Source organism: Cornus florida, unplaced genomic scaffold, assembly GCF_030987335.1.
Source record: "Cornus florida cultivar Cherokee Brave unplaced genomic scaffold, ASM3098733v1 CherokeeBrave_3.0.0_Hap2_Chr03, whole genome shotgun sequence".
Classification (NCBI taxonomy): domain Eukaryota; kingdom Viridiplantae; phylum Streptophyta; class Magnoliopsida; order Cornales; family Cornaceae; genus Cornus; species Cornus florida.
This window is the reverse complement of record NW_026775573.1, coordinates 82,579,466-82,590,963: the sequence shown is the minus strand read 5'-3', so window position 1 is coordinate 82,590,963 and position 11,498 is coordinate 82,579,466. Positions and strand designations below refer to the sequence as shown.

The 11,498-nt window shown below is 36.4% G+C and overlaps 1 pseudogene; it reads right to left on the bottom strand.

The window, feature by feature from the left end:
• Window positions 1-5,437: 5,437 nt before the first annotated feature.
• LOC132301972 (small nucleolar RNA R71) lies at window positions 5,438-5,535 on the bottom strand (annotated as a pseudogene).
• Between the last annotated feature and the right edge of the window lie 5,963 nt (window positions 5,536-11,498).

Here is an 11,498-nt window from a genome sequence, read left to right as displayed (position 1 = left end):
CACAAAATCAGGATGATGTGGACCACAAATGCAAGCAAGATATCAATCTTTCGAAAATTTTCTCTTAAATGGCTTCCACAAGGCATACATGGAGTATTAGACTCTCAAATCATGCAATTTTTAAATTCTAAGCAATATAGTCCTCAAAAGATCAAAATCATCGCTAACACGGATCTTAAATCTCAATCTTGCATTTAAAGTTCAACTTTAAGTAGAATGCAACAAGACACTTTACCCCCAAACTTAAACTGCACATTGTCCTCAATGTGCAGTGAGAACAATGGAAAGGATGGAAAGAGTATACCGTGGTGATGTAGACATGAAGCTCGGTAGTGATCCAATTCGAAAGACGTCTCCCTCAAACTTGGAATCAACAACCTACTTGAATAACCACACTAGCAAACTCACATCAAATATCAAATGAGATAAGAATAATCAAGCATTCTAAGGTAATATAGCATAAGATGCAAGAGAGATATGAGATCAAGCCCAAAATAAATCATAAAGTATGCATGGCTACACATAAGGGCACAATGGTGAATATATATATATATATATTTTTCATTTAATGAAAGTAAGTATATACAAAATGCAAGAAAAACGAAGAGTAAAATGCATGAACAAAATATAAAAAGAAAAATAAAGAAGGTAAAATGCAATGAAAGAATATGTACAATGCAAGAAATGAAAAATAATATGTACAATGCAAGTATTTACAAATTTTTCTTACTTTTTGTTTTTCAATTTTTTTTTTTTATGACATAACAAGTATGTACACACACACACAATAAAATGCAAAGAAATAAAAATGCAATAAATGAAAATGCAATGAAATAAAGAATGTAAATTTTTTTTTTTTTTTGAAAGTATGTACAGTGAAACAAAATGCAAGAAAAATAAAGAAATAAAAATAAGAATGAACATATATGATACAAGAGATAAATGACACAATGTGTCATGTGGGTGCTAAGTTTAACGTCTCTAACAAGACGGAATGCTTATTTGAAAAACTATTTTTTTTTTTTTTTTTTTTTTTAGAGAAAACAAATATGTACACAAACAAAAAAAAAAAAAGGCAAGAAATAAAAATGCAAGAAAATAAAGAATGTAAAGAAATAAATTTCCTTATTTTTTATTTTTCAAAATTAAAAATTAAAGTTAAACAAAATATTTTTGGATTTTTTTTTTTTTTTTGGAAATAAAATAAAATAGAATAAAAGAATTTTTTTTATAATGAAAAATAAAATAAAATAAAATAAACTAAATAAAATAAAAGAAATATTTTTGGGATTTTTGAAATATAAAAAAAAATAAAAATAAAAGTAAAAGTAAAAATAAAATTTTAAAACCTGCAGACATGTTCGATCGATCTGACAAAATACTCGATCGATCTGACAGAGAGGTGAAAATATGCAGGTTTTTGGGTTCAAAAATTTTCTGAGTGTTGGAACTTAAGATCGATCCAATGATGAAGTTGGATCGATCGAAGAACTTCGGATCGATCTTGAAATATTTTCGATCGATGGGATAGAGAGCTGAAATATGCAGGTTTATGCAAGCTCAAAAATTTTGTAAGCGTGGGAACTCAAGATCGATCGAACTTGGAGTTTGGATCGATCGAAGGTCTTCTAATCGATCTAACAGAGAACTAAGATCTAAATATTTTCTTGGATCGATGAGACAGAGAGTGATTTGGATGCAGGTTTGCTGCAGGAATGAAGTTCGATCGATCGAACTCTCATTTGAAATCGATCGAACTTATGCAAAATGCTCAATTTCAACATGAAAGCTCATGCAATCCTAACCACAGTTCCCAGCAGACATCGTAAGAAATTTAAAATAAAAATGAGGGAGGAATAGAGTTTTGAAACTCTACGAATACTAGTGTTTAACATCTCTAGCAAGACGTTGGGTCAACTCACTAATCAAACGAATCAAAAACTGGATATGAAACATTCTTATTGACCCTCTTTTGTATTTTCTCACTTGATGCCTCACTTATGACAATGAAAGCATCCTCCAAAAGAATGACTTGAAAAGAGATGAAAGAGATGATATTGTTCCTTTCATCGAAAACAAAGTCAATCATGGTTAGGCTTGCCTCTTTGTTATGTTCTTGAAACACATTCAAAGGATCATTCACTTTGATAATTGGTGAGGCATTGTCTTTCAAAGACTCATTTGGAATATTAAGAAACACCTTCTCTTCATCCTTTTTCTCTTCTTCAAAAATAACCATCTCCTTACCTTCCAAGTTGGTTAAGGAGTCCATTAGAGAGTTCACTTCATTTTTGGAGCTTTCAAAGTCAAAACCACAATTTTTATATATTTCAAAAAGGCATGTCTCAAGAGGGTCTTTGGAGATAATAGAAGGAAGGCCCTCTTTAACAAGTTCCTTCTCCTTCTTTCCTACCTCAAGTGTGGTCAACGTCTCCTCACTCTCTAGAGTAGCAATGTCCGAGATAAAATCATAATCAAAACAAGGAAATCCTCATTAATCATGTTATGCTCTATTGGATTAGCCACTAACTCACTTGCCATTTCCTTCTCTACATAAGATAGAGTGCTAAGCATTAGGTCACTTGTTTCATCCTCTTCACTCTCATCATCCTCATCTATATACATTGAAGTTCTTGCCATTTTTTCATTTGCCTCTTCCTCATCCTCTTGACGAGAAAGAGTACTTACAATTTGCTTAACTTGAGCTTCAAGATTGGCTAAAGTTTGAGAATGAGAATTAATAAGTGGAGTTTGTGAAATATGCACATCAAGTAAAGCTAATACTTTTTCTTCAAATCCGGGTGAATACCTAGAAGGTGGTGGAGTTGGTTTTTTATAAAATGGTGGGAGAGGCTAATAGTTATAAGAAGGATTAAATGAGTGATCAAGTCCATAATAAGATGATGCATGAAATGAAGTGGACTCAATCTCATAAGGATTAAAATATGATGGAGGAGCATAAGGTGAAGGGATGTAATTTCCCACCAAACTTGGATCAAACAATTCCTCCATTCACAATTAAAACCCAAATGCAACAAATAATGGCCTTAACAAGGGCCTATGCTTGGACAAAGATAAAGCAATTAAAATGAGCCTCAACAAGGGCTATCACAAGCATGCCAAGAAATGAAACAATTAAACTACAAAAGTTCCAAGAATTGCTCACAACGGTCCTTAAGCAACTTCAAATTTAAATTTTAGCCTTAAGCTCCAATGATTGCTTCAAGGTCCAAAGTTTGCCTTCCTTGTAGTTAAGTGCCTAATTGAACAAATAATAATGAGAACAAGAGAAAAGAATATACAATGGAAAATAAAATAAAAATAGAAGCAATCGAATGAACACTATTGTCTAGTTTAATTCCAACAAAACCGTCAATCCCGGGCAATGGCGCCAAAATTTGACGACGGCCGTTCCTACATGCCAAATTGATGTAGTGAATGTGTGGTTCAAGAAAAGCCTTTTCTGTCAAATTTAAATTTATAAAAACCACTACCAACACTACTACTAACGTAGCAAGAGTGAGTAGCGATCGTCCCAAGGGATTATACGTGTTGGAATTTAACTTCAACTCTAATGTATCACAAGATTGCAAAGAGAGAGATTGGTTTGATTAAACTAAGGTGCAATGAAATTAAAATGCAAGTAAACTAGTTAGAGATAGGGATTTAAGAGATATGAAGAGAGGTCTTAGGGTGTTGGAATCACCACTAAGCTCATGTAATTAATCACTTGCTTTCCATTAATGGGGAATACATTGTTGTGAACAAAATGCGACTACCAATTGCAATATTAAGCATGGACCATCTAATTTATGTATAAATTGTCTACCTAACCTAAGTATAGCACAACCCATCAATTTTAAGCATGACCCATCTAAGTAGCAACAATTGTAGCACACATCAATCTAGAGAATCATGGAATTTGCAATATTAAGCATGGACCATCTAATTTATGTATGAATTGTCTATCTAAACTAAGTGTAGCACAACCCATCAATTTTAAGCATGACCCATCTAAGTAGCAACAATTGTAGCACACATCAATCTAGAGAATCATCGAATTTGCAATAATAAGCCATGGAATATCTAAGCAAGCATAGATTGTCTACCTACCTACAAGCATGAATTAAATTGTAGAACAACCCATCAAGCATAAGTATAAACCATCAAATTAATTGACAAACCCATTCAATGAAACCCCATGCTTAGCCATCACTAGATTTTCAATCAACCACACATAGACATGCAATTAATATAGAAAAACTAGTGTAGAGATTAATTCCCAAATAATCACACATAAGACAACATGTAATCAAATAAAGAATCAATAGAAAGAATTAATCCATATGAATCATGTAAGAAATAATTCCTAATTTAGTCACACATAGACATGTAAATAAACTAGAGAATTAATAAGAAGAATTAAACCATAGAAATCATAGAAATATACCAAGATTCATGAAATTCATAAGGCTAGAGCACTAATCACAACAATATATATATAAATCCCCAAAAATAGAAATACAAGGGTTTAGATTACACAAGACTTAGGGCTCATCCAAGCCCTAAGTGAAGATCCAGCCAATCATGGAGGAGGTAGATGTGGTCATGAAATCGAGCTCCAAATTTGGCTCTATCTTCTTCTTCCTCTTCTTCTTCTTCTTTTTTGAAGCTCTAGAGATGGAGAGAGAGTGGGTCTAGAGATGGGTTCTTGAGATGTGCCTCCACTTCCCTCTTTTCTTCTAACCCTAATGTCTAACTTTGCTAGAGAGAGAAATATAAATTACAATGTAAAAATAAAAAGATAAAAAGCTTATTTACAAATGGGTTTCTTCCCTTTATATAGAAGGTCCTTTTCTTAGTCACTAAGTCAGGAATATAGCCCCAAAAATATCTAATCCCGTAGTATGTGATAGGTGGACTTTTGGGTGTGCAAGAAATAAGACAGCTCACTGCCAGCAATGTTCGATCGATCAGAGAAAAAGTTGGATCGATCAGAGAAGTTGGATCGATCAGAGAAAAAGTTGGATCGATCCAACTTGGCAGTTTTTCGGCATTGGCCTCCTTTTGCTCCAAATCAGCCTCTTTTTGCTCCGAATCATCACTAAGACTTAGTTTGACTCCAAAAAGGCCTTAAGAATCCATTTTTAGCCCATTTTAACATTATTGACCTGAAATAGACAAAAACACAAATAAGTATTAAAACGGGTAAATAAGATAGATAAAGGTCATAGAACACTCAAGCTTAAGGGGTTTAAAAGTGTACTTTTTAGCGCTCATCAAAGTGTTAAGACTCAAACTTTTTCCTTTTACCCTTAAGGACAAGGCAAAATATTGGTTCAACAATCTTAGACCTTTTTCGATAACTTTTTGGGCAGAAATGCAACAAGAGTTCTTGAAAAAGTACTACCCGGTATCAAAGACCAATGCTATGAGAACTTTCATTCGTGAATTTTCTCAAGGGGATGGGGAAATGTTTCATGAGGCATGGGAAAGGTTTAATGACTTGCTTAGGAAGTGCCCACATCATGACATATCTAAGTGGCAACTAGTTCATTATTTCTTTGAAAGTTTACTGGATAGTCACAAGGGTATGGTTGATGCATCTATGGGTGGGTATTATCTTGATAAGCATGAGGATGATGTGTGACAATTGTATAAAAGTATGAGTGAGAATTCAATGCATAGATCTTTGTCCTCTAAAAATGGTAGAAATTTAGGTAGAAGGAAGAATGTTGGCTTATATCAAGTTGAAAATTCTAATGACATAGCCGTCGAGATGAAATCCTTATCTTAAAGGTTTGATCAATTCTTGATCAACCAAACTTCGGCGAATCAAATGTCTTCCTCCCCTAACCATTCTCATCGTGCATCTAATGAATCTTGCATGACTTGTTCAAGTGTTTTACATTCTACTTCTAATTGTCCTCATAGACATGTGCCAAATGAAAACCATGAGCAAGTCGATACTACATTTGTCAACCAAGGGAATAATCCCTATGGCACTCATTACAATTTAAGTTGGAGGAACCATCCAAACTTTTCTTGAAAAAGCCAAGGGGAAGGCTCAAACCCTCCCCAAGGTGGTTTTCAAAACAAATATGTTCCACCTTCAATGCAAAGCCAAGGTTCCAAAGGTTTTAGATCTTCTTTTCAATCATCACATGGAAATCAATTCTCTAATTCTCATTTCCCTAACCAATCATCGTATTCCAAAGGAAATTCTAGGAATCCCACTTTTGAGGAGAAAGTGTTAACCGCTCTAGGTACTTTAGAGGTGAACACTCAATTACTTCATTCCCATTCCCAATCCATTACTAAGCTAGAAACCCAAGTCGGGCAAATAGTTAATATTTTGAATGCTAGAGAGAAAGGGAAGATGCCTTTGAATGCACCACCAAAGCAACAATGTGTTGTGGAGACTCATTCCTCATCGGAAGGTCACACAATTAAACATGTCAATGTGGTGACAACCTTGAGAAGTAGGAGAATTGTAGACAACTAAGTGAGTATGTCCAATGAAGAGAGTGAACCGGTGCAACCAAAAGTTGACCCCCGTCTTGTTTCACATCCTATTTCTCCTTCATTGCATGTGTATGACCCCTTTGTTGAAAAAGTAATGGAAAATGATTTGAACAAAGTTTTGAAAGATGATTTGAAAAATTCTTGTATTGAAGATTCTTCAAGGAAAAATTTTGAAAAAGCTTTTGAGCCTAAAGCTCCATTTCCGGATTCCTTGAAAAGATCCATTTCTCTTGACAAACAAAAGACGAAGACTAATGAATTCATTGATGTGTTTAGGTAAGTGAAGATCAATCTTCCGCTTTTGGATGCAATTAAGCAAATTTCGGCTTATGCCAAAAATTTTAAAGATCTTTGCACCCAAAAGAGGAAGAACAAAAGCTAAGCACGAAGGAAAGTGTCTTGACCGAGCAAGTGAGCTTTATTTTGCAACATAACACACTCCCAAAGTTTAAGGACCCAGGTTCACCTACTACTTCTTGCATCATTGGTGACTATGTCATTAATCGGGCTCTTTTAGACTTAGGAGCAAGTGTCAACCTTCTTCTATATTCAGTATATGTCAAATTGGGCTTAGGAGACTTAAAACCGACGTCGGTGGTTTTACAAATTACAGACCGATCTATCAAAAAGCCCTAGGGTATCATTGAGGGTATTTTGATTAAGATTGATAAGTTCTTTTTCCCTGTTGATTTCATTGTCATAGACACGGAACCGGTTCCGAATCCCAAGAGCCAAATTCCCGTTATCCTTGGTCGTCCTTTCTTGGCAATCACAAATGCCAACATCAATTGTAAGATGGGGATAATAAAAATTTCATTTGGTCACATGAAGGTGAAGTTGAACATCTTTAATCCAGCCCCGAATTCAATAGACAAGCATGAAGAAATGTGTGTTGTAGAAAAGTGCATTGACAATGAACTTGAAAAATATGAGTTTTTGCTTAGAAGTTCTAAGAGTTCATCTTCAAACAAGAATTCAAGGAAAGTTGTTGTGAAACCAAGTGTTCTGATGGCATGGAAGCCCAAGAGTTGCATAGACCAAGGACCATCAATGTCTTTTGAATCAAATCTAACAAGTTCTCTAGAGAACCATTTGTTGGGAATCCATTCACCCCGTCAAGGAGGGGATACATAACAAGATATTTGATCTGGGCTAAAAGAGCTCAACGTCTTGCTAGAGACGTTAAAGACTAGCAATGCTTCGTAGGGTTTATAACCCTATTCCTCCCTCATTTCTATTTTACCTTTTCATTTTTTTGCGTCGTCTAGATATATTCTGGGTTTATACACACTGCTAGGAACTATGATTGAGAATGTATGCACTTTCATTATGAAAATAGGCATTTTGCACTTGTTCGATCGATCTCAAAAGAGGTTCGATCGATCGAACATCCATTCCTGCATCCAATCATCTCTCAGTCCCATCGATCAAGAATTTCCTGCATATTTCAGCTCTCTGGTCATCGAGCGACCTTCATTTCAGATCGATCTGAGTGCTCCAAGATCGATCAAAATTTTCCTCAGATCGATCTTCATTTTATACTTAGAAATTTTTTTGAAACCCATGAAAAAGGCCTCTCTATGTATCGATCGAACTTGTCTGCAGGTTTTCACCCATTCGATTAATCAAAGTATCTTTCAGATCGATCTTGGAATGATCGATCTGTGTCCTTTTATTGACTTTGACTACCCTTTTTGAATTTTGATTTATTTATAAATATATATATATATATATATACATATATATATATAATACAAAAATATTTTTCCTTTATTTTTTATTTTATTTTAAAATATTTTCAAAAAAATCCAAAAACATTTTCATTTTATTTTTATTTTTATTTTTATTTTTATTCTTATTCTTATTTTTATTTTTATTTTTATTTTTAAAAAATAATAATAATAATAAAATAAAAAATATTGTGTCGTTTTGAGCTTAGATCGATCTGTGTTCTTAAAGATTGATCTATGTTTGATCGATCTGAGATTTGTCATGATCGATCGAACATATCTAGAATCGTTTTGAAAAATAGTAACCCTAGGGTCATTTGATCGACTTACACATCGATCTCAACCCTCATTGCCTCCCACCGCTGCAACCCATCTTCCCAACCTCTAGCGAAGCCTCCGGCGAGTTTCCCGAGCTTCAAAATCTCATCTCCACCTCTCGATCTCATATTATCTCCTTCGTTTCCACTTCTCTCCCAATTTGGTAAGTTTGAGTTGCATGATTTCAAGCTTCAATCATATCTTTTAGATGCTTTCCATGCTTAGATCTTGAGTTTCTATGATTGAATGTTTCCATTTTTGAAGTTGATGAGCATGTGTATATATATGTATATATTTGTATATATTTTCATTTTGAATCCGATTTTGGGGGTCACGTGCCTATTCAAGTGATCATTCTTGTGTTGTTGAGGTGTAGGGGGACTCACAAGCTTGTTTGGGTACCCTCCGTGTCATCCACATCACAGATCAATGACTTTTCAAATTTCTCACAGTAGTTCGATCGATTGAAGATTTCTCAGATCGATTAGAGAAAGATCGATCGAATTTAGTCCTGATTGATCTGAGAGAGATCGATCTCATATTCTCTTGATTGATCGAACTTCATAGATTTGCATATGCATATTTCACACACCATCCATAGTGTTCATGCTAGTTTCTTGATGCCCAATGCCTGTGTTTTCCACATTGGATGCATTCCATATTTACACTATTTAGCATGTTTCACTTAGTCACTATTTATTTGGTCACGTCATCATTTGCATAGATTTATGTCAATTATTCTGAGTTGTCTATCTTACTTGACATACATGTTTCTATATACTGTGCTTTAATTCTCTATTATCTGTTACTGACTTATTTTGCAAGTGTTTCTTTTCTGTTTTGCAGGCCATAGCACTAGTTAAGACAGTCGTCCGTTGACAGTATCCGAGGAGGGTACGACAGCGTGTGGAGGAGCCCGCAGAGCCTTCTCATGCCCAGGATCCAGAGCAGGCTGAGCAGCACGAGCAGTTACAGGAGTATGAGGAGCCAGCTCTGGCTCAGTCTGACCATTTTGCCTCTACCGCTTCTACATCTTTATCCCACTCTGATGAGGATGAACATATATCTTCTCCTTCTGCAGCATCGGCACAACCTGGCCAGGTCTGAGACCGACCTGTCTGGAAGTTCAGAAGCCTTTCAGTGTCCTATGAGTCAGTCTTAGATATAGCTTTCTTCTCCCTGTCAGTCTTGACCCGGGCAGTTTTCGACGACATTGAGCGGTGCGGCATTCTAGCCATTCTGGCGCCAGTTACTTATCCAGTTTTCCCGCTGCTTGTTCATATGTTCTTCCAGAACCTCCGGCCGGCCCCGGGTAATCTGTTAGAGCTGCGGACTACCATTGATGGCCACCCTATCGTCATCACCGTTGACACTTTGGCCACTCCTTCTCGGTGCCCCCATGTCTGCCCTCCTGGTCCTGAGTATCCTGTTCTGAGGAGGCCTTCTGATGCAGACATGGCTATTGCCCTTACTGGCCACTATGCAACTGGCAAGACTTTCACCACCCAGACTTATCTGCCCAACCACTTGTGGCTTTTTGATTCGGTCTTGTACCGAAATGTATTTATGGCGGGGCATAAGATCTAGAGGCGTTATGATTTTCTAGCAGCCCTTTATGCATTCTACACCGGGCACTAGTTCTCCATTCCGGCACTCTACTGGAGTGTCATGGTGAAGCTATACATAGATTATATCAGCAAAACCAAGCCCAAGCGGGCTAAGTATCTCCCCTTTGCTCATTTTATTACTTAGATCCTCCGGGACTAGCGCTACCCTTTCCATCCACAGGAGCGTTATGAGTTATGGGCTTACCACTATGGCAAGAAGGACTGGAATAAGAGATACAATGCTCTTATCAAGAGCTTGAATGAGGATGTTATCTTAGCAGCAAAGGGGGCTGCAGAGGCTGAGGAGGCAGAGATGGCAGCAGCAGCAGCAGCGGATGATCTAGCAGACGCACCGACGGCTACAGTACATATAGAGATAGACCTAGAGCAGCAGCCTCCAGTAGAGGAGCTACCACATCACTCTCCAGTTGGGTTGCCACTTCATTTCCAGGAGTAGACTCAGGATGTACCATAGTTTCATGATCCAGTTATTCCTGAGGCTCCAGTTCCGACACTCGACTTAGGAGAGCGTGTCTAGGCATTGAAGAATACAGTAGTCTCCCTCAGAGTAGATATTTTTACTCTTCGTATAGATGTTTTAGCTGCGTTACGTGACATATCCAGAGATATCCGGGGATCACGCCCCGCTCGCCCTTCCTCCTCTGCCTGATCTTTTTATCTCTTTTTTATCTGATATATATCTGTGATATTTGCCTGTTCTTTTTTATACTGATATGATATTTTTGCGGCCAGTCTGTCGGCCCAGACACTGTGATGTACCATATACTGTTTATTATTTTTCTTTCTATACATGTTATCTTTTGGATGTCATATCTTTGTATTGATATATCTGTTTGTGATTGACTCCATTATCAGGTGCATCCCAGTGACTTCAGTGAGAGAGTGCTGCCTAAAATTTTTCAAGACCACCCTTTTTCTTATCTCCTTAGTTCATTTTTTATCCCATTTACACTTGCATGTCCACTATGCACTGTTATTATCCCTTTTGTTATCTGATGAGTTTTATCCAAGTGCCATTTTTTCAGGACTGCAGTTAATTCCAAGTTTGGGGGGTTATACCACCCACTTTGGATATTTGTGTCCTGGCCATTCTTTGCCTTAGTTGGACTGGTATACTCTTCTCTTTTGTTCTCTTTGCACATTGAGGACATTGTGCCATTTAAGTTTAGGGGTAATGGGTGTTAATGCAGTGTTTGCTTTCAATTTAAAATTTTAAGCATGACTTGTGTATTTAAGGGATTTTCTATGATTGGTCCATAACTAGCTATGATTTAGATCTTTTGAGGACTATATTGCT